Here is a 27,326-nt window from a genome sequence, read left to right on the forward strand (position 1 = left end):
CATAATAATCTATGTTGCTGAAAAGAAAGAGATTAAGGAAGGTATGAAAAAGAAAAAAACGAGGAATGAGGGAGACATTGTAGGTTACCAGTTGTCAAACCCTACTGGTGTCAACTGCTATGCAAATATTGTTCTCAATGTACTCTTGCAGTTACCATATCTTGTAAATGCAATTGAACAGAAACCACAGAAGAGATTATGTTCTGCATTGTGTGGTTTGCTGCAGTGTTTACATAGTGATAGGACTGTAATACATTGTGCTTCAGTCATTCGAGATCTAGTAGATATATGTAGTGGATCAATACTATTACTCAGAGCACTCAAAAAGATTTATAGGAGTTTATAATGGTCCTGCTTGGAGCTTTAGAAGAAAAAGAAATCAGTATTGATGACTTATTTGGACTGAGTTACACATGGAACTATGAGTTTGAAAATTGCTCTTTCACATCTACCACTCAAATTACTTCTGAGTGATTTCTGTACTTCTGTGATTTCTGTACTTAACACCACTGGATTCCAAAACTGTGCCTTTTGACCGATTGACTTAAAACTGAAACCAAAATATGATCTGCCCACACTATAGATCAGATCTTATGTCTATATTGCACATACGAAGAAGTGGAAAATACCTAATATTAATGATGCAGAGCAGATGGATCTAAGTTGCAATCCGAAATTACAAACTTCACATCCGGACAAATTTTAAATCTCTGGAAGAACGTATACTAATAAAGCTAATGTTTTTCACGAAAAAGTTAATGTAACATCTGGACACTACATTATCTATTTAAAGAGTGAAACTGGATGGATAGAATGTAATGACAGCAACCTTACCTTCAAATAAACTGCCTTTCAAACTACAAAATTCTTACCTTTTGTTGCTTTAACCAAAGTTTTGAGAGGTATTTCTGGAAAATAGGTAATGCACAGTGTATTTTAGGCATCATCCGGCCTATAAGGGGTGATGTCTTTAAAATGTTCTCCAAAATTCAAGAACTTGTATCTTCCACAAAGGAGTTAATATAACATCTGGCTACTACACTGGCTAATTAAAGAGTGAAACTGGATGGACACAATGCAATCACAGAACCTTAAATTGTAAAAAAAACTGCTTTTCAAACTAGAAAATTGTCATGTTTTGTTTCTTCAACCAAAGTTCTATACACTATTTATGGAAAAAGTCTAACATACAATATCTTGGCTACTTGGATCATTAGTGTTTTAGACCTCATTTGGGCTACTAGGGGTGATATTTTCAAAAAGGTCTACGAAATACAATTCTATTTCATATTTATTAGTACTATTATACCAGTTATCAAAATAAGAGAATTATTTTTAGGACACATTTGTGTAGGTTAGTTTAGAAGTTGTAGGTAAGGCAATTGATTTAGGGCCTCATTATGGCTTTTGGCAGCGCGGGGGCCGACCCACAACTTAAAAGTGGTGTGGGGAGCAGCATGATGGTTCCACGGTGGTGCCTCTTTCAAAGGCGGCGGTGCCTAAAAATGCATCAAAATGGGAATGCATACAAGGTTGCTGCACGGCATGGACTCGAAAGTCCACGCTGTGCTGGAACTGGTGTGCATGCACACAAGTGGGCACATGTTATGCCACCCTGTGTGCATCCATTTGTGGAGAAGGCCCAGGGGCCCCTTTGTTTCCTCTCTGTCACTGTTTTCATGGCAGTGGAACTACCATGAAAACCATGGCAGAGAGAAAACTCGTAATATGCTTGGTGGGACCACTGCGGTACCGCCAAGCATATTGTGGCCTCAGCACTGCCAGGCCACCTCCAGGGAATGGCAGTTCCCTGGTGACATTGCCCTTTTCATGGCAGTCCGACCAACCCAGTTGTAATAGGGAGGGAGGACTGCTGGTTCGGCAGTGGCTGTACTGCCACGGGCCCTGCATCCACGAGTCTGGCAGTCCTCAGATCGCCAGACTCGTAATTGGGCCCTAAGTGTTTGTAGTGAGTGCAATGCATAGTGTCACTTATTTGTAGTTATACACTGTGCATTTATTTTTCTACTATCTAGGTGATTGTTTTTTACCCACTGTTCAAGGATGAAGCTTTATACACTACATCAATTTATGGTGTACAAGTATAAAAGCTGAGAACAGAAAAAAAGGGAAAATGAACTTTTTTACTATAATGAGATACACTGTTACAGCATAAGTAATGTGCACTGTTTTGCTTCTGTAATTTTGTAAATGTAAATGTAATACTAATTTATATTTATGTTCTTTTCCTTTTACAACAGTGACTGGAGTTATATCTCTTCTGATATGTCAAAATACTTATAGTGTCACACGCTTATATGTTTGAGATATTGCTGGAGAGGGTTTTCTCGCAGAAAGAGTACTTCACATTCTTTGGCACTATTTTCTCTTCCCTGGAGGAGATGGTGAAAAACTCCCATGCAATCTATTGCCACTTTCCTAGGGGTTGATACTCCTAAGAACTATGCTCAATCTGTGGCAACTTATTCTCAGTGACACCAAATGCCATTTGAATGGAAAATGTTGGGAAAAGCACCAAATATTAATAAAGAAAAAGAAAAAGGAAGGTGCTTAATTGACAAGAGTTTTTTTTTTACAATCGTTATGATTGTTTTCCCCCCACTGTTCAAGGATGAAAATGTTTATAGTACATATTATAAATATATATGTAAATATATATATATATATATATATATATATATATATATATATATATATATATATATATATGTACTAGCATCCCGTCCCGACATTGTCCGGGTATGAAATAGAATGTGTGTAATGTGTGAATTCAGATACGAAATGCATTGGGTATTTTGGTGTTTATAAATATTTTTACAACATCTCAAGTTGTTATTGCTAGTTGTTCAAGATACATTTTGACAGTGCAACTGAACATAAATATATTCTGTTTTCATTTGTTTAAAATTTTGGAGAAAAAAGAACTGAAGTGGTTCAAATATAAAATTGAAAGTCACACGGTGTGATGTTGAGTTTATTTCTTATTTAGTAGCATTGTGCAAATAATTGAGGAGTATATGGTACATTTGTTTTTGAGTTTTTGAAACCTTAGGGGCGAGGGTTGAGCATCTCATAGACCAGGTGACACCTGGTCTCGACAGTGTATTCAGATACGGTCATTCGCGTGTTCCCCCGCTTGAGGACCAGCTGCAACCCTGGTTGATGTTAGCAGGCGCGTGTCCCCCCGCTTGAGGCCCAGCTGCAGTCCTGGTTCATGTTAGCAGGCGCATGTAATTAGTGTAGTGATCCGCCACCTGAGCCCGGCTACAGCCCTGGCTGATGTTAGCAGGCGCGTGTAATTTGGTTTAATGTGATAGTTCAGTAACAGCGCGCATGAGAGGCTGCAGTAATTGTCCCCGCAGACACGCTCAGTCGCGTGTGCCCCCGCTTGAGGGCCAGCGGCGAACGTCTAACAATTAGAATTGTGTGAGTCTTGAATGATTGTTTCCCGCTGTTCTTATTTTTTTATGACCCACACCAACGCTCTTCGGCCTGAGTGCTTTTTAGACACACCCAGGCCAAGCCACACACTGCGTTCGGCCCTTTCAGGCGCACCCAGGCCAAGGCACACACTGCATTCGGCACCCCCAGTATGTGTGAGACAACGGGCAGTCCCCCAAGGGAGTCTTGCGAATGGTTACTTACCACGCTTCGAGGTGAACGCCTTTGTGACGCCCCCAGCACACGGCCACAGCAGACGATCTGATTAATGTACGACCCAGATGGCATGAAGTGCGGAACGTAGCACACGCCCCCAGCATTTGTCACGCCCCCAGCGTTCCCCTTGGTGCGGCGCAATTGCGTAATTGGCGCTTCACATGGCATGAAGGGCGGACACACGCCCACAGCGCGGACACACGCCCACAGCGTTTGTCATGGCCCCAGCGTGTCACGCCCCCAGCGTGCCCCTTGCTGCGGCGCAATTACGACTCACATGGCATGAAGGGCGGAAGGTACCACACGCCCCCAGCGTTTGTCACACCCCCAGCACACGCCCACAGCAGAACGCAGACACGCCCACAAGGGACTACTTTGCTGGCACAGTTCTTTTACCTTTTAAATGTATATGGTGGCCGTCTGCATAGCCTATGTCCTTCTGCTGCAACTGCCCTTTCCAACACTGTATTGGGTGTTGTGATTGGTGCTGTGGTTACTGAAATTACCCGCCTCAAAGGTTTGGGCTCTCTCTTTATAATATTAGTATGGCTATGGATATATATATATATATATTGATACCCCTCGGTTCCTTTCCCCCAGAATTTGCAGCTCTCTCTCGCCGGTTCGTAAATCCCCGCAGCAGAACCACGCCGCATTTAAATCCACAACCAATTCCCCCAGCTGGGAGAAAAACAGGCCGAACTCGCGTTTGTCTTTACTCATGTGCTTTTTTATTTAATCCTCACAGCATGGAGTTTCTCAAGCAGGCAGGCACAAATCTATGCGTTTCGGGATAGCATATCCCTTGTTCACGATCAATTTGGCTCCAGGCTCTCAGTCTCAATATAGTGAGTCACATTATTACATCATTTCCTGTTTGATGTTATTTTGGCCCTTGGCCTTCTGGATGATGTAGTTTTTTGCAATTTTATAAATAATTTTTTTTATCCGTCTGCATAGCCTATGTCCTTCTGCTGCAACTGCCCTTTCCAACGCCGTATTGGGTGTTGTGATTGGTGCTGTGGTTACTGAGATTACCCGCCTCAAAAGTTTGGGCTCTCTCTTTATAATATTAGTATGGATATATATGTATATATGTAAAATTCACTGAAAAAAACATAGGTTTTACAGACGTTATAGTTAGGAATTAGCATTAGGTTTTAGGGACGTTATAGTTAGTTAGACATTTCACTCGTACAAAACGATAGAAATTCCCCTGTTATAGTTAATTCAGCTAACTATAACTCGCGCCCCCGCAATGCACTGCTGATGACGTCACATATTACATCATTCATGACATGGTCAGTGACATCATTGATGACATCTCAAATGACATCACTGATGGTGTGTAAGTGGTTGCATGGTTTTGTTAGCAGCTAAATGAGGATCTATATGGGCTATTGATTGCTTGTCTGCGTATCTGTATGGGTGCCTGAGTGTCTGTGTGAGTGGTCGGGGTCTGACTCTGTGCATAAATGTATGAGTGGATAATTCACTGCATATATGTGTTCAAGTCTGTATCTCTGAATCGCTGTATGGCTGGGTGAGTTTGTGTATGGATGTCTTGGTGAGTGAATGGATGCCTAAGTGGTACATGTGTGAGTAACTGCATATGTCAAAGGCAGTATATGTGAGTGTTGGGCTGTATAAATGACTATATGTGAGAGTGAGTGATTGTGAGAGTGCCTGTATGGACCAGTGTGTGCTTGTATTAGTTATTGTATTAGAGTGAAAGTATGTGTTAGTTTAAATAAGTGAGGTGGTATGTGTATAACTGTACAGGTGGGTAAATAAAAGTGTGATTCATTATTTCCATGACTGACTAGGTGTGTGAGTAACTGTATGAATGAGAGGCTGGGTGTGAGTATATAGATATGTGAATACATATGACAATGCTGTATTGATAATAATGTTGTATTGATAGCTGACTGTATGTATGAGTGACTGTATGGGTGAATGAATTGATGTGTGTGTAGACATAGGAATTAATCAGTGGATATGTACTAACTGGTATTGGTATGTTCATGGTTTAAAAAATTATAGTCTGTACTTTACAGTGGGTGTATCAAGTGTTATATATTAGAGTCTGATGAGGTGCATCAGATTGTTACGTGGATGATGTCATCAGTGATGTCATTTGAGATGTCTTTAGTGATATCATCAGTGATGTCACTGGCCATGTCATGGAGTAATATGTGACATCATCAGCAGTGCATTGCGGGGGAGCGAGTTATAGTTAGCTGAACTAACTATAACAGGGGAATTTCTATCGTTTTGTATGAGTGAAATGTCCAACTAACTACAACGTCCCTGAAACCTATGGTTTTTTCAGTGAATTTCTAAGGTTTTTTAAATGCTAATTCCTAACTATAACGTCTGTAAAACCTATGTTTTTTCAGTGAATTTCAAAGGTTTTTTAAATGTTAATTTCATATTTTAATATTTATAAAACCTATAATTTTTCTAATTTGTTTACAATATTTTGCAACTCTATTATCCTTTTTTTAACTTTTAAAAGTATGTAATATTTTATATCTTCCCAAATAAATATGTATATTATTTTTCTTTATTTTTGAGAAAACGAAAGTCCCATACCGGTAGTCTACCAAGCTCCATCAGCACGCTAATCCTATCCACCATATTGAAATGATGTGCATTTCGTATCCGACAGGTTCGTGGCACCGGGTCTCGTGTAACAACATATACATGTGAGGTCGTGCCAGCTACTACTTTGGTATGCGACAGGTATGCAGTACCAAGCCGCGCATTACGTCATGTAGGTATGGGGCCGCACCCGCTGCGCGTTGCATATGCGACAAGTGCACACTACCAGGCCCTGTCTTATATCATAGACATATGGTGTAGCGCCGGGTACGCCATTCCCTCATTTTTTTTTATGTCTCAAAAGTATATGTAAATAACTTTAAAGTGTATATGCAACAATCTAAAATATTTTAAACATTTATATATTTCTAACTGTAATAAACTTATATTATAGTAAATATATTGTCTCAAAATCACGTCGGGTGCCGTCTCCTCGCGCGCTGAGTGCGCGATTGCCATGTGATCTTAAAAGAAAGCATTTCATTAGTTCATAACATTTCCCATTGTAGCAGTTGCAAAACGCAACCCATTTTAGTCATTCTCTCTACAGCATTTGATGAGACACACCTCTTCTGCTTAGAGAGCTTTTTTGAAACTTTCTGATATGTACACATATCTTACACTACACACAACATGCAATCACCATCTTCATCAATATTCATCGTCTGTAAAGTAGCCTTTCACCTGTGATAGCCATACACCTAAAAGTTACATAACCGAAGTTTTCCCCACTACCAGAGGTATGGTTGCATACGCTGTCCACAGCACAATGTAATGTAGTACGGCCCAGGGGCAATATCATTCATAGATAATGATGAACACACGGACACAGATAGATAGTAGAAGTGGGTACAGGCACGTGCACTTGACACCTTTTTATTACCAGGGTCACATATCCAGTGACGTCTGTGGTGGATGCGTGTGGAGTGAGTGTAAACCAGCCGTCAGGTAATGATTGCTGCTATCATCAACTACAACAGTAATCATTGGATCACACACAGATATTCAATAATAAAAGAATCACTAGTTTGTACTGCAGTAAGGTAGGGACAGTAGATGTGAAATAATCCAGAAAAGTATTCTATCGTAAAAGAACCACAACTTGTGGTATACTGAGACACAATCAATAGATCAGAAATAATACACAAAAAGATTGTATCATAAAGGGTCCATCAGTTCTAATGCACTCAGATAGCCACATCAAAAGCCTTCGGTATTTATTGTCTTTATTGGTAGAAATTCCTCATTGACTATATTTATATTTCATGATGGTGAGGAATAAATAAAATATTGTATGGATAAGATTATCCCTCTTCTTCCTGTCTCGTCAAACTGTGTTCCAGATGATTATTATCTCATTATTTGTGACTTGGACTGTGGCAGAAATCTCTGTCGTTGTCTCCTACTGTATCTTCTGTTCAGAATTCAAAGTCCAAACAGCCTCTTTTTGCCTTATCTGTATCCTTCCATGCTCCCCTCTCTGTCCTCCATCCACTGGCTTCCCATCTCGAAAAAGTCTATCTTCTAGAGTCCCTGACTTTTTCATCATGCTTTCCATGAGGTCAGACCTCGTTATTTACAAGCAAACTTTGACTCCTCTTCAGTCCCTTGTGAGTTCTGAGATCACTAAGCCAAAAGAGCATGCAACTCCAAATGTGCCTAGCCCCACACATACGCCAAAACAAATGTACCAGACTGCAAGTACACCTGGTCCAGGTCCAATGCAGCTGGCCTGAAGAACAAACAGGTGTGCACAGTCCCAAGCACCCCTAACCGTGGTGTACCCAACCGTTAGTATACAATCCACCCACGGACAATCACACCTACCCCAAGTGAACTCACCCTTAAGTGCATCCAATCCTGTACCATCCACCCGGGTGCTCCAACCTCCAAGCACACCCAATCAATAATGCATCCAGAATGCAACCCAGACCCAAGCACCCATAACCCTTCAAAAACTGAACCTCAAGTGCACAAAATCCTGGTTACCCTCAACCCCAGGACAGGTGAAACCCAACCCCATGAGCACACAGCCCCAAAATCAACATACCTCAAGTATATACAACTAAAATCAAACCCAAGCTTATGTGCACAAAACCTCAAGAGAACCCAGAAACTGGTGGACCGAATTCCCTGGGGTACTAAACATCTTGGGCGCCCAACAACTATTCACCCAATTCTAATCCCATTCATTGCAAGAGCACGCCGCCCAAGTAAACCCAGCTTCAAGCAAACACAGTCCCAAGTGCACCCAACTCATGTTCTACCGAATCAGAAGCAAAAACTCCAAATTAACCTACACTCAAGTGCAGTCAAACCCGAGTTCCTTTATCGCCAGGTGCATTTAACCATCTAAACACCAGACCGTAAGGCACTATAACCATGTACACCCAATCCTGTTGATCTCAACCTTGAGTTCACCAGTCCAAGGTTCCCTCAACCCCAAGTTATGTTATATTCAGTGCATATTAGTGTGTGTAGTGCACTCCCACCATATGTATGGTCCTGCGGCACTTTCACAATCTGGGGCACCCCTCATGGGTCTAGGACTCTCTTTGAGCTGAATAACAGCGGCTTTCTCGATATTGTATATGGTTGTGTTCCCAGTTGAAGATTTGCCACCAAGGTTGGAAAGAGCAGAGGCCTCAGACAGTCTGTTCCTCTTGTTAACATACAAAATGTATGTTATTCAAATATATATAGCACACAGTCTGCAACTGGCATGGAATAGCAGTGCTTCTCACAGTCTTTCCAATGGTTCTGAGGTTTCCCTGTATACCATAACCTGATCCGGCTTGCACAAAAGCAGGGTGGTTCTAGTGGGCGCATCTGACAGCCTCACTGAACTGTGGGTGAATGTTCTTGGCGTTTCATGCCTGATCCTGGTGGGCTATACAAATGGCCTATGCCTCTTAGCCGTCAGTTTCCTCCCACTGTCTAGCTGATGCAGGTGAATGTATGGAATCTGAGCGCGAGAGTGCTGTTGGGTGTCTCACTAAACAGTAGGTGTGCTAAATGTACTAAGAATCAAATGATGACATTAGAATGTGGACATAACACCAAATTGTACAGATATTCAGATCTGGGAAATGATCAAAAATCCGATCTTCCATAATATTGCAAGCTTTCCGTGGAACAGCCTTCATAACGGCAGATTCGCTTTTATCCTAGTTAAGAGGCCAGGTTCGGAGCAGTTCAGCGTCATTTCAGAGATGGATATTATACATTCGCACAGGATACGAAGCACAAGGAATAGAATTTAGCTAGCAGAATATAAATGATCTCTACCGCACTGGGATATAGATTTTCTTTAAAACATTTAAATATTATGTAAATGTAATCTCGGTTTTATTACCTAATACAATTCTTAAGCAGAATACATTAATTCAGAGGTACCATTTTGTCTCTGGTGGTTAAGCCAGCTTGAAGGTATGAAGAAAGACTATTTAAAATCAACCTCGTGTGACAGAGAAATAACCGAGGCTCCGCACCAGCAACCCAGCACCCTCCAGGAGTCGTTTACCGTTAGACTAATCACATCGCAGTTCATATGTAACAAAGTATGACGTTCCCTGGCTGCTTTCCAGGTACCGCATGCCAGAACACATTTCCTTTAACCTCTCAGGTCGTGACATCAGCTGCACGACTTACCTGAAACCTCAACATATTTTTTACCACAGAGGAACCAGCAATTCAGGAAGAACCTTGATTGATTTATCTGCTACCGTTTCAGCCTTCAATATTTCCCCTTGCTCTCCTCATACGCTCATTTTAGCAACGTTATTTTTAGCATCATTACATTATGTACATGTATGCATAGGTATATATATGTGTGTGTGTGTACATATATTTAAATACATATATATATAGAGAGAGATAGGATAGATATAGAGCTAGGATAGATAGATGATTAGGTAGATACATATGCATGTATACACACACATATAAATATATATGTATATGTATATTCAATTGAGAAAAAAACAAATGTTAAAGAAACGTTATAGTGAGGTGAAAATGTCAGCTAAAACGGTTACGTTTCTCCACCAGTTAAATAGGTTCTTTACCCCCACACTGCTTTGTGGACGATGCAGCAAATCTTAAATTGTATTCATTTGCATACTGGCAGCCAATGAAGCTGTTGGAGAAGGAGAAGTGAGGCTGTTCTGTAAGGGGCATTCACTGTTAAACGAGCCGCCGTATTCTGCACTACCTGTAGGCGGTCCAGAGAGGACTTGTTAGCTGCAATCAATAAGGCTTTGCAGTAGTCCAATCTGCTTAACACCAAAGTCTGGATGAGAGGCATCCGTGTGGAATCTGAAAGGAAGGGGAAGACTCTTCTCAGCAGGCTAAGCACATGGAAGCATGAGTCAACCGTGTGGGTCACATGCTCCTTCATGGTCAAGGCCTTCTCAATGCGGACCCCTAGATTTTTTTACTACTGTCTTTGGTGCTGGAGCGATCCCCAGCTCTCTTGGCCACCACTCTGGAGTCCACAGCAGTGGACTCTCTCCAAAAAGCATGATCTCAGTCTTCCCGGCATTTAGTTGTAGAAAGTTGTTACACATCCATTGAGAGATTGCCCACATGCTGGTAGAGAAGGTGGCTTGAGCTGCATGGAAAGATTTATTGAAAGAGAAGGTAAGCTGAGTGTCATCTGCATATGATATCCGGGTGAACCCATAGTTACTTAGAAGTGTGGCCAAATGAGCGATATAGATGTTAAACAAGGTGTGGCTTAGGCAAGAGCCCTGGGGCACTCCCATGGTCAGTTCCTTAGATGTAGAACGATTTGGACCCAGATTAACTGTCTAGGAACGATTAGTAAGGAAACTTGTCACCACTGCAGTGCCACTCCACCTATACCAGGTTCCTCCAGTCTCCTGAGCAAAATCTGGTGGTCGACTGTATCGAATGCGGCAGAAAGATCTAATAACATCAGGAGAGTGGATTGGCCGCTATCTAGTGCTAGCCTGATGTTATCTGGAACAGCCACCAGGGCTGTTTCGGTACTGTGTTTCGGCCAAAAGCCTGATTGTGATGGATCAAGGCTGCCTGCCGATTCGATATGGTCCGACAGGTGCTTTTTCAACAGTTGGCTCATGAGAGGTAGAAGGGAAACTGGACGTAAATTAGAAAGATCTTCCATGAAGGCTTTGGTGTTTTTTGCGGATCAGAATGATCTGTGCCACCTTCCATGCCGATGGCAGTTGTCCTTCCTTCAGTGAGAAATTAAGAAGACAGCAGATTGGAGCTGACATTTGTTTAACAAGAGAGGAAGAGATTCTGGGAGGTATAACATCAAGCGGCAAACCTGATTTCACATTGCACATTAAGGTTTCCACCTCCTCCTGAGTCAGAGGAGGGAAGCTCACCATTAAATTTACCTTCGAGCAAGGTGAAGGTTCGATAGTTGCGGCAACCATCTGCTGACTGCCAGCAGAGGTGATCTTAATGTAGATAGTATTAATTTTCTGTATAAAATAGTCAGCTATTTTATCACAGAGGGTTTGAGATGAGGCTTCCTCCAGTCGCAAGCTTTAGGATTTGTAAAAGCTTTCAGAATCTGGAACAAAGCTTTAGGTGTGTTCTCTGCCTGGCTTAGCTGTTGGGTAAGGAGTAGTTTCTGTCCTGTAACTCCAGTTCTGTAGTAGGGGTATCTCTGTTATAGTCATAATCTAGTGAATAGTCCCGCCCATGTGCGTGGACCCCGGAGCAATCAAAAATAATCTCTTACAGTGTCAAAAAATGCAGAAAATGCATAGACACTTAAGAGAGAATTTAAAGACAGATAATGCAGCCAAAAGGCTACACTGTCCAGTACTTCAACTAGAAATTCCACCATAAAATCCACAAAACAGCAAAGCCTGTACAGATTTCCCTTGCTTAACAGCAAAATCCCTCAGGAATGATAGAGAGAAGAACCTGGACAGACAAGCCCCATAGGCTGCCATTATGTGGCTTAATTAGGATACTGTGCCTTTAAGGAACCTTCCAGAACCTTCTCTCAGTATCCCAGAATGCATAGCAGGTCCAACTTAGCCTCAGTTCTTTTCGAAGGCGTAGAAAACGCCAGACCTGTAGCATTATGATCATGAACAACACTCCACCGGGGAGGCGGGAGGGCGCTTATGACTATAACAGAGATACCCCTACTACAGAACTGGAGTTACAGGACAGAAACTACTCCTTCTGTAGTAGGGGATCTCTGTGTATAGTCATAATCTAGTGAATAGAATGGCAAGCCCATCCCCACACCAAGCGGCGGTGGAGAGTAAAATAACGCCACTACTGTGCGAACAGATTCCGCAGCGAAGCCTGCCCAACCTGAGCGTCTGCCCTGGCATCAGAGTCCAGGCAGTAATGCTTAGCAAAGGTATGGACCGACTTCCAAGTGGCCGCCTTGCAGATCTCTGCAATGGGAACATTACGGAGCATAGCTGTCGTAGCAGCCTTGCCCCTGGTGGAATGAGCCTTAGGTTTGCCCCCTAAGGTCTTATTAGCTTTGCAGTAACACAACTGAATGCAGGACACAATCCACCTAGAGATGGACTGTTTAGAGGTAGCAAGACCTGTCCTGACTGAGCCATAATTGATGAACAATTGGTCTGACCTACGAATATCTTTAGTCTTATCAAGATAAAACTTCAGCACCCTCCGCACATCCAGGGAATGTAAAGACCTTTCCGCCGGAGAGGAAGGGTTCTGAAAGAACGTAGGCAAAGTGATAGTCTGATTGATATGAAAATCAGAAACAACCTTGGGAAGAAACTTAGGGTGAGTACGCATAACAACTTTAGCATTATGAAATACAGTATAAGGTTCTTGGCAACACAATGCCTGAATCTCACTCACCCTGCGGGCCGATGTAATGGCCACGAGGAACGCCGCCTTCCAGGACAGGTGCTGCAACGAAGCCTTATGAATGGGTTCAAAAGGCTCCTTCATCAATCTGGACAGCACCACATTCAAGTCCCATGAAGGCGAAGGAAGCCTGACAGGAGGGAACACTTTCTTCAAGCCTTCCAAAAAATCTTTGATCACAGGGATCTGGAAAAAGGAAGTCTGTGAAGGCCCTTTCCTGTAGGCAGTCAAAGCAGCCAGATGAACCTTAATGGAATGGACATTAAGGCCCGACTGCGCCAGATGAAGCAGATATGGAAGGATGACATCCTCCTTGCATGACGTAGGGTCATAGTTCTTAGACTTGCACCAGATGCAAAACCTCTTCCACTTGTAAGCATAGGAAGTCCTAGTGGAAGGTCGCTTAGCCTCCTTCAGTATGCCCATACAATCCTCTGGGAGATTCAGATGGCCATATTGTACTATTTCAGGAGCCATGCCGCCAAACTCAAAGACGAGAGGTTGGGGTGCACCATCCGCCCCCCGAACTTCGTGAGAAGGTCCGGCCTGCACGGCAGCTTCATGTGAGGAAGGAGAGATCGGTGAAGTAGGTCCGTGAACCACCACTGTCTGGGCCATTCCGGGGCAATCAGAATCATCCTCGCCCTGGAGTGAGACAGCTTGATGAGAACCGCCGGAATCAGGGGAATTGGTGGAAAAGCGTACAGAAAGCTGTTCGACCAGTCGATCCATAACGCGTTCCCCAGCGTCCCTGGCTGGTAGTACCTGGAGGCGAAGCCTCGGCATTTGCTGTTTTCGGCGGTGGCGAACAGATCTACGTCTGGAGTTCCCCACCTTGCGAAGACTTCTCCCAGTACTTCGTCGTGTATGACCCATTCGTGGTTTTCCTGCACGATTCTGCTCAGTTCGTCTGCCTGAACATTCTGCACACCTGGCAGATGGGTGGCCGTAATCGACAGTCCTCGAGCCAGAAGCCAGTGCCAGATCGCCTGCGCCTCCTGCGACAGAGTGCGCGATCTCGAGCCCCCCTGCTTGTTGAGGTAATACATCGTCGTCGTGTTGTCCGTCTGAACAAGCAGAGAGTTGGTCTGAAAGGACGGATGAAAGGCCTTCAGTGCCAAGTGAACAGCTCGCAGTTCCAGGAAATTGATGTGGTACGTGGACTCCGTCGGGGACCACGTCCCTTGAATTTGCAGGTCTCCGGAATGCGCCCCCCAACCTTGGAGAGACGCATCCGTCACGATGGTCTGCGTGGGAATGTCCTTGTGGAAGGGAACGCCTCTGAGGAGATTCTCCTTCGAGCACCACCACTTCAGAGACTGAAGAGCATGTAGAGACAGTCGTATCCTGTCGTCCCAAGAACCTCTCCTCTGGTCCCACTGATCCTCCAAGCACTCCTGCAGAGGTCTCATCTGTAGCCGTGCGTGAGGAGTGAGAAAGATGCAAGAGGCCATCGATCCCAGTAGAGAAGACACCGTCCTCACAGTCGTAGACGGAGTTGTCATGAGAGCCTGAGCCTTCCGAACGAGTGATAAACGTCGCTCTTCCGAAGGAGACACGCTTGCTGACAGCGTATTGATGGAGGCCCCCAAGTACTGGATGCACTGCACCGGAATCGGGACCGACTTGGACATGTTGATGTGCAACCCCAGCCTGTTCAAGAGAACGCACGTCTTCTGGAAGTGTGCTTGAGCTTCCGAGAAGGAGGAGGCTTTGATCAACCAATCGTCCAGGTACGGGTAGACAAACACCTTGTTCTTCCTCAGGTGTGCCGCTACCACTGCCATACATTTTGAGAAAGTCCTGGGTGCAGACTTCAGTCCGAAGGGTAGCACCGTGTACTGATAGTGATTGGTGCCGACTTGAAAGCGCAGAAATTTCCTGTGTTTGCATGCAATGGGCACGTGGAAGTATGCGTCCTGTAGATCTATGGCACACATCCAGTCTCCTCGTTGCAGCTGAGGGTAGATCTGATGCAACAACAGCATGCAAAACCTTTCTCTGCGAATCCACTTGTTTGCCTGCCGCAAATCCAGAATGGGCCTGAACTCGTTTTTGTCCTTCTTGCGGACAAGAAAGAACCGAGAGTACAGACCTCTTCCTCTTTGAGACAGAGGTACGTCTTCGATCGCCCTTTTCCTTAGCAGAACGTCCGCCTCCGCCTGAAGCTCGAGCAGTTGATACTGCGAGCTGACGGGAGGAATCGATGGAGGAGGGCTGGTGAAACGTAGACTGTATCCATTGCAAACAATATTCAGCACCCACTTGTCCTGAGTAATTTTTCTCCACTCTGCCAGAAAAAATTGAACGCTTCCCCCCACCGGAGCGGGTAACGGACGAGGGGGAAGTAACAGCTCAGGGACGGGACCCGGCCGGGCCCTTGGTCGCGGTAGAGGACTGTTGACGACCTCTACCACCCTGTCGCTTCTGGAAGGGCCGCCTGTACGGCTGCTGCTGCTGCTGCTGTTGATGTTGTCCAGCAGACTGCCCCCTTCCACGACCCTGCGACCCAAACCGACGTTGGTACTGTCGGAAGGGTTTCTTTTCCTTGGGCTTCTCCAAGCCCACTGCCGTCAGGGTCTCCGCTTCGGCCTTCATCCTGGCCATCTCATCATCCGCGTGTTTCCCGAAGAGGGTATCTCCGGAAAACGGGAGATTCGCCACGCGTTGCTGTGCTTCCGGTTTCAAGGACGTCAACCTGAGCCAAGCGTGGCGTCTCTGGTGAATCCCGTGGCAATATCCGTGCGCGGACAGCAATGATATGTCCGCTGCGGCGCCGATGGCCTGATTAGAGACCAGCATCCCCTCCTTGACGATCTCCACAAAGTCCTCCTTGCGGTCCCGAGGGACGAGGTCTGCGAACTGCTCCATCGAGTCCCACAGGGACCGGTCGTAACGTCCCAGCAAGGCCGAGTCACTGGCGGCCTTCATGGACGAGGCGGATGTCCCACACGCCTTGCGACCAGCAGAATCGATCCACCGGCTCTCCTTGTCCGGAGGCACCGTGGACGCAGGGGAGGTGGCATGAAGCTTCCGAGCAGCAGTCACGATGACTGAATCCGGTACCGGGTCCTTCCTCAAGAAGGCTGGGTCTGAGTCCGGAGCCCTGTACTTTTTCAGTATCCTGGAAGGCACAGATTTCACCGTCGCCGGCGTCAGGAATAGCTGTTCGGCGGGCTCAAGGAGCCCCGGCACCAGAGGTAACAGGGGGCGAGACAAGTGCCTTTTGTGTAAAGTCTCAAATATCACCGAGGTAGAAGCCGTAGGTGCTTCAACCTCAATGCCCAACTTCGCCGCACCACGCAGGAGAACCTCCTGAAACGTGCTTATATCGTCTATCGGAGACACCCTAGTCTCCGGCGAATCGGACAGCGTGGGCGAGTAGGAACGGGTCCCAGATGGAGAACGTGACCTGGACCGACGTCTCTTGTGATGATGCCTGGATCGTGATGAAGATCCGCGGCCACTCCTCGATTTGTCCCGTCTCCCCGAGCGAGACCTCGACCTCTTGGGCCTCGGACGCTCCTTCGGCCTCCCAGGGTCAGGAGCTCCAGGCTTCTTAGGAGTCTTCTTCGGAGGCGTCGGAAATTTAGGCATCGACACCTCCCTCGGTGGGATCGGGGGTGGAGGAGCAACCGGACGCGGGTCCCGCGGAGCCGGCTTCGGAGGCGGGGTATGGGCCTTCGGAGGAGGACCCTTCGGCACAGCAGGCCGCGGAGGAGGTGTAGACGGCTTCATCGGAGTATCCACCCCGGAATGCGCCGGTCCCGGCGAGCCATCACCTCTTCCAGAGCGTGGGGAGCCCCCCACAGTCCTGGGCCTGTCCTTAGGACCTCCAGACGCTGAAGACCGGTGTCCAGACGACGACCGATGTCCCCTCGACGTCGAACGGGCCTTCGGCGTCGACCGAATCACACTTCTCGACGTCGAACCGTGTCTCCGTCTCGACGTCGACCCCGACCAGATCGACGAGCCACGAAACCTCGACGACGGGCGATGGTGCCTCGACGGCGACCTCGACCTCTTCGCCGGCCTCGACGTCGACTTCTCGGATCGCTTCGACGGCGACACTTTGGACCTTCTCGACGTCGACCTCTCAGACCTTCTCGACGTCGATCTCCTAGACCGTCTCGACGTCGGTCTTTTGGAATGCTTCGACGTCGACCTCTTCGGCGCCGGAGACGCCTTCCGTCTCGACGGCGACCTCGACGACGAGGATCCCCTCGACGACGATGTCCTCGACGGCGAACGGCGGTGTCGCCTCGACGGCGAGCGCCGACGCCGGGCCCTCCGATGTCGACCACTCGACGCCGACAGCGACGACGAGGAGATCGACACCGGCTTCGACGGCGGCCGGAACACGTTCCTCGACGTCGACGGGCGACGTTTTCTCGACCCAGAGCCCTGGGGAGACCTGGAACTGGCCGTTGACCGTCCCCTCGACGTCGTGGTCAGCGCAACTGACCCAGACGGAGACCTTGGGCGAGGGCTGGTCTTCCTGCCCCTGGGGAGCCCCCCAGAGGCCTCAGCATGGGTAGAAGGTCGTAACGTCCCTCCTGACCCACCTCGTGCCTTCAGCTTTCTCTCCTCAAGTCCCTGAAGCCTGATCTTCTTCCTCTCCTTCAGGGTCCTTCCAGAGAAGCTTCTGCAGATCCTACACTCCTCAGGAATGTGGGAAGAGGGAAGGCAGAGAATACAGACTTCATGGGAGTCTGTCCTGGCCTTCTTTCTTGAGCACTCAGGGCATTTGTCGAATAATGCAGGCATTATGGACAAAAAAGAGTGCAGAAACACAGAAAGAAAGTCACCAAAGTACTTTAAAAGCACCAAAAATCGAAATTAGTGTAAAAACACCAACAAAACCCTTGAAAAGGGAGAGCTCAATGCTCCAGGGTCCTGCTTGCAGGAGCCGGAAAAAAGAACTGAGGCTAAGTTGGACCTGCTATGCATTCTGGGATACTGAGAGAAGGTTCTGGAAGGTTCCTTAAAGGCACAGTATCCTAATTAAGCCACATAATGGCAGCCTATGGGGCTTGTCTGTCCAGGTTCTTCTCTCTATCATTCCTGAGGGATTTTGCTGTTAAGCAAGGGAAATCTGTACAGGCTTTGCTGTTTTGTGGATTTTATGGTGGAATTTCTAGTTGAAGTACTGGACAGTGTAGCCTTTTGGCTGCATTATCTGTCTTTAAATTCTCTCTTAAGTGTCTATGCATTTTCTGCATTTTTTGACACTGTAAGAGATTATTTTTGATTGCTCCGGGGTCCACGCACATGGGCGGGACTATTCACTAGATTATGACTATACACAGAGATCCCCTACTACAGAATATAGGAATTCCGAACCAGCTTTATGTTTTTGCGATACTGGTTAAGGGCTGTCCTATATTTCTCTTTATCATCAATAAGATGGGTCCGTCGCATCTCCTCTCCAAATTTTTGCAATGACTTTTTTCGTTATGAAAAGTGTAAACCTGGATTTACTAGATCGAGTTCTTAGTGGGGCGATCTGATCAATGGCGGCTTTAGCCACCTCATTAAAATGGACTAGGCCCTCATCAATATTCCTGGGTTCAGTATCCCATGGTGATGTGAAGAAGGAGTCGGGGGTAATTTTATGCCATTGCCTATAAAGGAACCGGTAATCTGGGCTAGGTGACGTATGTCCTCTATATTACCACCATTTACTGCAAAATAGATTGCCTTTCTCAATAAACAAGTCATAACACTGTTACGGAGTTTCATTAATTTATATTCCACAATTGCTCACCAAACTAAAACTTACAACAAAAATATCTTATTATTAATCACCTATGTGAAAACTATTGCATTTACCAATGCTTGGTGTTACACCGTAGGTTTTTAGAATCCACCCGGCTGCTATTCTTTTTGGTATGTCTAACAATACTTGTAGACAATTTAATCATTCTGTGTCACTCTTTGTTTCATAAATCATGTGTTAATCTTCTGATTGTGGTACTGGCACTTAGTATGTAACTGTCGGCATTCACCGTTTTTAATTTACTATATGTAAAAATCAACAGTTTTTGTTGATGATGGGGAGTAGGAGGGAGGCTTCTCAGCCTCCAGGGAAACAGCAAAGACTCATGATAATGGTCACTGGAAACACTTTTTTTAATTTAAAAGCAATGGTCACGAGTGGGCAGCAGTGGCGAGTGAAGAGATGCAAGGTTAATTGAAAAGGAAATCATAGTGGAACATCATCAAATTGTATTCATTTTTGAAGTTGTACATAGCTCAAACTAGATCAAGTGAATATCTGAACACTTTACATAAGAGAAGTTTCAACCTGCAAATAGCAGTTTGCTTTCTGCAGGATTTTGCTATTGTTATGCAGTTTGCATAAGATTGTTATGCCTGAGAACACATCAATACTAAATAAGAGAAGTGTAGACTTAAATTGTTTCAAGGAGCTCAGTAGTAAACAGTTTCTTTTGATCATATAATTTTGTAAGTGCCGGACATCTCAGTCCCTGTCCAGTTTGTTATTTTTTTGTGAGGACATTCCTCCTCACCAAAGATGGCTGCTAAAACTTCTTGCAGGGATTAAAGCGAAGGCAGGATGCTCTCTAGTCTGATCAACATTTCAGTTCAGCCCTTTCAATCATGGCAAAAGTAAACTATGCTGTTCCTATGTAGGATGACCCACGACCATCCCCATTCTGCACACCGATGGAGATTGTGGCTCAGCTGTGGGTTGGGTGGGCGACAGTAGTGGTGTGTGAGGGCGATTCTGCACGTCTGACCCCTCAGTAAGGCACTGAGCCCTCCCAGTATTTTCCCTCTGTCGGACCCTGATATAAGGGGGCCACAGTGCAGACCAGGGCTACTGGGTCCAAACGTGGTGGTTGAGGTCGTTTGCCATTGGTGTCCTGGATCCATCCTATGGTGGCTCTGGAAACTGCGCCAAGTGTAATCCTTTCGCCACTTAACTCGCTAGTGTTTGACGGTGAGTTGACCAAAGCTTGTCAGGGTGGTAACGTGGGAGGCAACAGCTCTGAACACTACAATCAGCCAAGAGACAAAATACTTTTAACATCCACCCCATCACTTGTCTGTTAGTAAACAAAAATGCACTTTAATTACTAATTACTACACAAACTAACGATGCTCAAGATTACAGGATTAATGCAATGGTTGCATTCTTCAGGTGGTGCTATATCCTCCCTGGTGATACATAGGCATTGTAGTTCCCAGTATCTAGTGACAGAGGCACAAACGAGGCATAGGTGCAGATTATCACAGCCACTACAGTTATTTTGAGTGCATCTCAATCTGTGTGCTCCAGTCACAGATGAAGTATGAGGCCCTCACAGCTCTTGTAACAAGACATGAGCAGCCATCACTTGCGGTAAATGCTCCCTGATGTCAACATTGCTGAGTGCATGCAGTTCTAGTACTGATGTCACAGCCCAGCTGTGCCAGCCAAGGCAACATCTTCAGCAGGTCAGGCTCACAGTGATAATGTGCAAGTGTTGCCCACTAGGCCTAAAAGATTCACAGCAGTGTGGTGTAGTTGCTGCCTCTCAGGCTGATGAGTCTTACAGGGGTTATGTGCAGTTGAGGTTTCCCAAGTAGATGAGGCTCATTGCGGAAAGAAGCCGTTGTGGCCTCCCACGACAACCAGAAACACAGAAGTGAGGTGCAGTGGCAGCTGCCCAAAGTCATAGCTGTAGTGGGCAGCAAGCAGACACAGCCATGTCTGGTTGATAAGTCTTTGTGGCAGTTCTCAAGTAGTATGCACACAGAGAGACCAGGGGCCCCATCATCATGAGTATGGCTCCTGACTTTGCTTTCTGATAGCGTCCTTTGCGCTGGGGGCCCCACACCCTGAGAATGTGCTGGGCATCTCCTATTTAACAGTCTCTCCTCTTGCACACACCTTTAAGTAGGCAGGCTTCTGGGCAATAGGCACTCGCTTTTTTGCCAGCAGTAACTGCAGACTTTAGGTGAAGCCCCCTCACCTCTGGGAGACTGGCGATGATGTTATGTTATGTTAGAATATTTGTAAAGCGCATGGCTGCCCCAGCAATGGGGCGTCCTAGCGCTAGTCTTAGAAAGGCCGGCAAGAGATTAGACAGAGGATTTAGGTGGAGAATAGCCTGGCTATCAAGGCTTTTCTGAAGGCCTAGTGATTCTGAGTGCTCCTGATGGACAGAGGTAGTGCATTCCAGAGGGCAGGGGCTGTGGCACAAAAAGAGCGCCCTCCTGCTCCCGTTCTTTTGACACACGGGACACAGGTCAAATAAAGTTTGGCTGAGTGCAGGGCCCACAAAGGAATATATAGGTGGAACAGATTGGAAAGAATAGAAGGTCCCTGAGAGTTCAGAATTTTTTGAGCCATGCATAGAACCTTGAAATGAATTCTCTTGTCCACAGCGAGCCAGTGCAGCCTGTAAATAAACCTGAAAACCAAGCAAAAAGTAGGGAGGGCAAGTGATGTCTGTGCCGCAGTATTTTGGGCAAACTGTAGTCTTTTGATTGCTGTCTTATTGGATCCTAGATACAGCGCATTGCAGTAGTCCAGCCTAGAGAGTATGGTCGACTGGATAATAACCTGGGGAGTCTGGGAATCCCAAAATCCCAGAATTGGTTTTAGCCCTTGTAGGAGTGCAAAACATACGCCTGCCACCGATTTTACCTGCGCTTCAAAAATGAGAGCGCTATCAATCCAGACACCAACATTTTTAACCACTCCTTTGGGCTGGGGGATGACCCTAAAGTGGAGAGCCATCAATGGTCACCCTATTGTTGGATATCTCGCCCTAGGAGCAGGCACTAGCAATGGTTAGACAGTAGCTCTTCGAGTTCTGCATAGCACTCCATTCCTGGTCAAGAAGGACTTGAGACTGGAATAAAGTGGGCAGGTCTCGGTCCATCTTTTATACATATTTTCTAAAATGTGGATGTGGCTCCACTGTTCCAAACTTCAGAACCAGTTAGGAGTGGTTCAATTTCAAGTATCCTTCTCAGGATGGCTCTCCGAACACAGCCATGGGTAAAGTGATGCTTCTTACAGATGTTGGCACAGAGGCTGTGTTCAAGCAGGAGTGTTGTGTGTTTCCAGCATGGCCCATTGTCGTTTTCCCTTTGTCAGCCTGATTGTGCACGTTGTAGTCTGCATTTCTTTTGCACTCATTTCTACATGAACACGCTTGTTTGTCCCACATTGTATTTTCATACAGAAGCTGCATATGTTTTCTTGTTCTGTTCTTTTTCCAGGATTTAGTGTGGAGACCATAGGTAAAGTCAAATAACAATGTCCTACTACCACATATGTATAACATGCTTACTGCTTGCAAACGTACTCCATACACATGATGTCACTGCAAGGTTCTGGGGTACACATAACAACATACAAGAGGGGTCAGTAGGCCACACTCCTACTGAAATAAATATAAAGTTATAGTCACATTATAAATTGCAACACATTGCACGCACTTTATATATATATATTTTATACCAGCACCGCTTTGTGTGCTACACAGATGCCTTTGGTAGGGACAGTAGTCTTTTCCCCACTATGAGGGCATGCTTGGTATGCCCCTCCAGCTACAGGACAGATCCTGGACTTTGCATTTCCATGGACTGGCCTAGCCATCTGCACCCAAGCCAAATTAGCGGGACTTCAGGCCTGGAGTAAAGTCAGGATACCAGATTCACATGCAGGTGGATTCTCAGTGCATCTGATGGCCACATCTTGATGAACGAGTAAACCCAGCTGGACATGGACCAGGGAAAAGGGCTTCTGTTGAACCCCTCACTCCATGTTCACAGCAAAGTGGCAACCTGGATTCATTCAACCTTGAAAAACACGAGTGCCATCAGCGGGACTATTGACGATGAGAGAATAACATTTTACAAATATCAATTCATTTATCTTTCTACTTAAAGTCCAGGACATCCTAGCTAACACTCTGCCTTATCCGCAAACATCCCTGTGCAAACCCAGTGAGGAATCCTCTCCATAACCCAGAAGTTGTGGAAGTTAACCACCCCAAAGTGGCACAGGGCCTGATGTCATCTTGTGAAAGCATCCTCATAGTCCTGAAAAAAGTTATGGTAACTGCTGATCCAGCAGGAGATGGGCAGAAGGCTATAGGATCCACTACAGTAGTCCACTTGAGATCCAGAGTTAATATGAACTCATTCCCTCATTAGTCCTGGTGGATTTCCCTCATCCTCACCTGAGCCCAACAATGTGCCAAGAACAGAATAAGGACTGTCTCACCCCCTTCCCACTGAATAGTGTGTGGAAAAGGAGGAGACAGGCCATGAATAATACTGAAGGAGTTCCATAAGGTAGTTCACAGGAGAGAGAAGGGTATGCCATGAGGCCCAAATTCACCTCTCCCCAAGCAGTGACCCTACACCACCTGGCAATCACAGTAGAGGGACCCACTCTGCAGCATTGCTCCAGCAAGGAGGGTCAGATTTGAGGAAAGAGAAAATACAAAGTTTACAATCAGAACTGAATAGTAAAAGCTTTGTCACAGGGACCAACTCACCTTGCTTTAATGTGTTGTGTTACTCTGTGATTGGTTTTATTAAAAGCGCCGGGACACTCTATGGAGTAGCCGTGCGCTATAAAAGACAAAACTTAACATAACATAACATAACAACTAGCCAGCCAAGCAATGGCTGCGGAATAGTCCAGCAATGCCGTAGAGTAGGGGAAGGCTTTGGTCATTACATTTTGCTTGAGAAGAAAGGATCCTACCTGGACGTACTAACGGGCTACTACTGAGGTCAACAGCCATAATCACCATCACAACCCGTGTCTAACTACCACCATCACTGACCACTACATGCTACCGTAAAAACTCAGGAGTACTGCCTAAGGCATCCGATGGGGGTGGCAAGGTCGTGGTCGGGGGGGGCAGGAAATTCTGAAACAAAAAGCATACAAAGTGAGAAAAGTAGATTTGGAATGATCAAGAGGAAGGATACAACCAATGGAAGGGTTTGGGGGATTAGGAGCACTACATAGACTCACTGGCCATGTACATGCGTACAAAGATCACACTGTCTGTCCTTGTTCCCAGAGACCGCCCACTTTGTGTCTGGGTGCCTAAAGGTCACTGCTTGTCCAAGTGCTCCAAGCTCCTGATCTGGCTGTCCATGTAACCCAAGCTCCACATACTGCCTTTCCATGCATCTTGTTGCCCCAACAATCTGTCCATACACCCAAGCTCCTTACAAGGTCTGGCCCTATGCTGAAACATCTGGCTCAAACCCCCTGAGTCAGAACGAAGTTTTAAACGTCAGAGAAGAAAACAGTAAAGAGAGGAAGAGAAAGATGCAGAAACAGTGACAAAAGGAGAAGGCAAGGATGAAAAAGAATCTGCAAGAGTAAGATAAAAGAAAGAAGTGCAGGGTGCGGTAAGACAGAGGCATGATGTGGCACTAAGAATAAGTAGCCTTAGTATTCAGCAATCCACAGGATCTACAAGTGGATCCCCAGCAAAACAGAAGAATGGTAACACAGGCCCTCGTCAGCAGCAGACTGGACTACGGCAACGCACTCTACGCAGGAATCCCAGCCAAACACCTACGACGACTACAACGCATCCAAAACGCCTCCGCCCGACTGATCGTCAACGTCCCCTGCCGCAGCCACATCACTCCCCACCTGATAGACCTACACTGGCTCCCCATCGACAAGAGGATCACCTTCAAGCTACTCACCCACGCACACAAAGCACTCCACAATGCCGGACCAGCCTACCTGAACAGCAGACTCAGCTTCCACACCCCCACCCGCCAGCTCCGTTCCTGCATCCTCGCCCTCGCAGCTGTCCCCCGCATCCAACAAACGACCTCCGGCAGCAGATTCTTCTCCTACATCGCCGCCAAGACCTGGAACACCCTCCCTACCCACATACAGCAGACCCAAGACCTTCTCGCCTTCAGAAGGTTCCTCAAGACCTGGCTCTTCGAGCAGTAGCAGCATCCCCCACCGTCCCTTCAGCGCCTTGGGACCCTCATGGGTAAGTAGCGCGCTTTACAAGTAGATTGATTGATTGATTGATTGATCCCTAACATTGGCAGTGCTGGGCTTGTAAAAAAAACGCTGGGCTCAGGCGCTTATTTATTTTGTATTTACTCATTAGCAATTGAGCACGGGGGATTAGCATATTAGCTGCTTCTCAGAATAAAATACAGAGGTTCCTCACAGTGCCAGCGAGTAGCAAAATATAACTAGAAATTGTTGATGCAAGTGACTGAAGTAAAATTAATTAAAGCCACGACTGTAGGGATGAAATTCCTACGTCTGAGAAATATGTGCCCCCCCTTACTTTGTTTTACATGGCAAGGCCTAGCTGCACGACGCTGTCCTATTTTAAGGAATGGCCACAGTTTGAGCATACCTAAAGGAGTTGTTTGTCACTGGCTTCCTACTGTGCACCCAAACCATAGTAAATACTGGCCTCAGCAAAACCAGAAGTTATATTTCCCCCACTTATCCTAACTACTTGAATATCCTGACCTTAACTGTCTGCTTTGAGGGCGGGTATCCCCCACCGCTTCCCTTCCCTCCTCCCTTGGAAGCGCTTTGCCTAATAGCCAACTCCACAGCCAGAATTCCTCCTCTGTTGAACTGTGACTGAGACCCCTTTGGACTACAATAGGCCTCTTCCTCGAATACTGGCTCATTGTGGATACCAACTGATTAAACCCCATTAGTTCTGTTAAACCGATGTTGAGATTTTGTGAAATGGCCAAGTGACACACTAACTTTATCTTTTGCATATCCCATTTGGTGGTGGGCTTGCAGTTATTTAAATTTTAGGAGCACTTTACCTGCTGAGATCTCAAGATCTGCACCCAGTACCACTAATAACATACAGCAGAGGGCAGACGTGTAACCAGAAAGTGTAGTATTCCATCTGCCACTCTTCTTCGTTTACTGGCTGTAGGAAATGGAAATTGTAAATCTGAGATTTCATGAGGTCTGTTAAGGACACGGGAGGCTTTTCTGCATACGATAAAACAGTCCACGCGTAATTGGAAATACTGTGATATTTGTCCCAAATGTATGCTTCGAGTTGTATCTACGCAGAGTGTGTTAGAATAACACTGTGTGTGGAGCTGTTCCTACTTATATTTGCATTACATTCCTGTCTCTATATGAAAAACTGCTTTTTCCAAAAAGATATTACTCTGCCTGGATTTTGAGCCTATCGAGTTAATTACTTGTGTTATGCTGTCTCCAAATTTCATACTGATTTCAATTCTAACAGCATGCCTAGCTGTCCCGAGAAACTGGGAGATACAAAGGGAGTGACTTTAGTTATCAAACTGAGGTGCAACAGCAGATGAGGCCCCAAACAAAGCAGCACACAAACTCAACAGTCAAAACACAAGCAAAGACCAGGAAGAATGCTCAAAAACATTATTATTATAAGATTGAAAAGCAGATCGTTAAAGGCGCAGAGGCCAGCACTCACCGACAGCTTGTATATCACAAGACGGACTTTCAGCTTTTCACTTCCTGCTTCTTTTACATTTCTGGTTAATGATTACTCACATGGGCATGAGGCAAATATGAATGACGGTAAACACGACTGGACAAATTCTGACACCAGGGTGCACAGTCCAAAAAACTCCAATGTAGGGATGACCTCATGTTCCTCCCTGACCTTTTACCTGTGTCCTGGCTGTGTCCACCACTGCATTAAGTTCTATCTAATAATTCTTACTTTTAGCACACTCAGTGCCAACCTCATACGTGTTGACATCATGTGACCAGTGCCGTCTTAATAATGACAAACCGACCCATTTTCTTTGTCACCATCCTTTCAGGAATTGTTCATTGTATAGCCAATTGTGTTTTTCCTGTCATTTAATATGTAAAATGGGTTATGGCAAAAGTGTTCATGACAAAATATCTGCAGGAAAGAATGTCAATCTCAGTCGCTTTTGCTTTTATGTGAATTGTAATCTGTACCCTTTTGTACAGCACAGTTTTTTACATAAATGTCGGCTTTAATAAGTATACACTTATGTAGAATTGTTTTTTCCAGCTGAACTTTGTCCAGTTTAACGTTTGATTCATGGTATAATTAAATAATACACTTTGACATTTGATTGCAATAAGCCACCACTTGGGGTTTAAGGATAATCCACGTTTTGAAATTACTATAGACTAAGATATTGAA

General features: G+C 45.6%; 1 protein-coding gene across 3 annotated transcripts in view; it reads right to left on the minus strand.

Annotated features, from left to right (window-relative positions):
• TBCEL (tubulin folding cofactor E like) overlaps positions 1-26,676 on the minus strand; it is a 526,320-nt gene extending 499,644 nt beyond the window's left edge. Inside the window, exon 1 of one of the 3 annotated variants that reach the window (XM_078682152.1) lies at positions 26,616-26,676. The gene's annotated coding sequence lies outside the window, so the exon portion shown is untranslated. The remainder of the gene's footprint in view (positions 1-26,615) is intronic. The other 2 variants (XM_078682156.1, XM_078682157.1) reach the window with 2 other exon arrangements.
• Between the last annotated feature and the right edge of the window lie 650 nt (positions 26,677-27,326).

Source organism: Lissotriton helveticus, chromosome 3_1 (genome assembly GCF_964261635.1).
Source record: "Lissotriton helveticus chromosome 3_1, aLisHel1.1, whole genome shotgun sequence".
Taxonomy (NCBI): domain Eukaryota; kingdom Metazoa; phylum Chordata; class Amphibia; order Caudata; family Salamandridae; genus Lissotriton; species Lissotriton helveticus.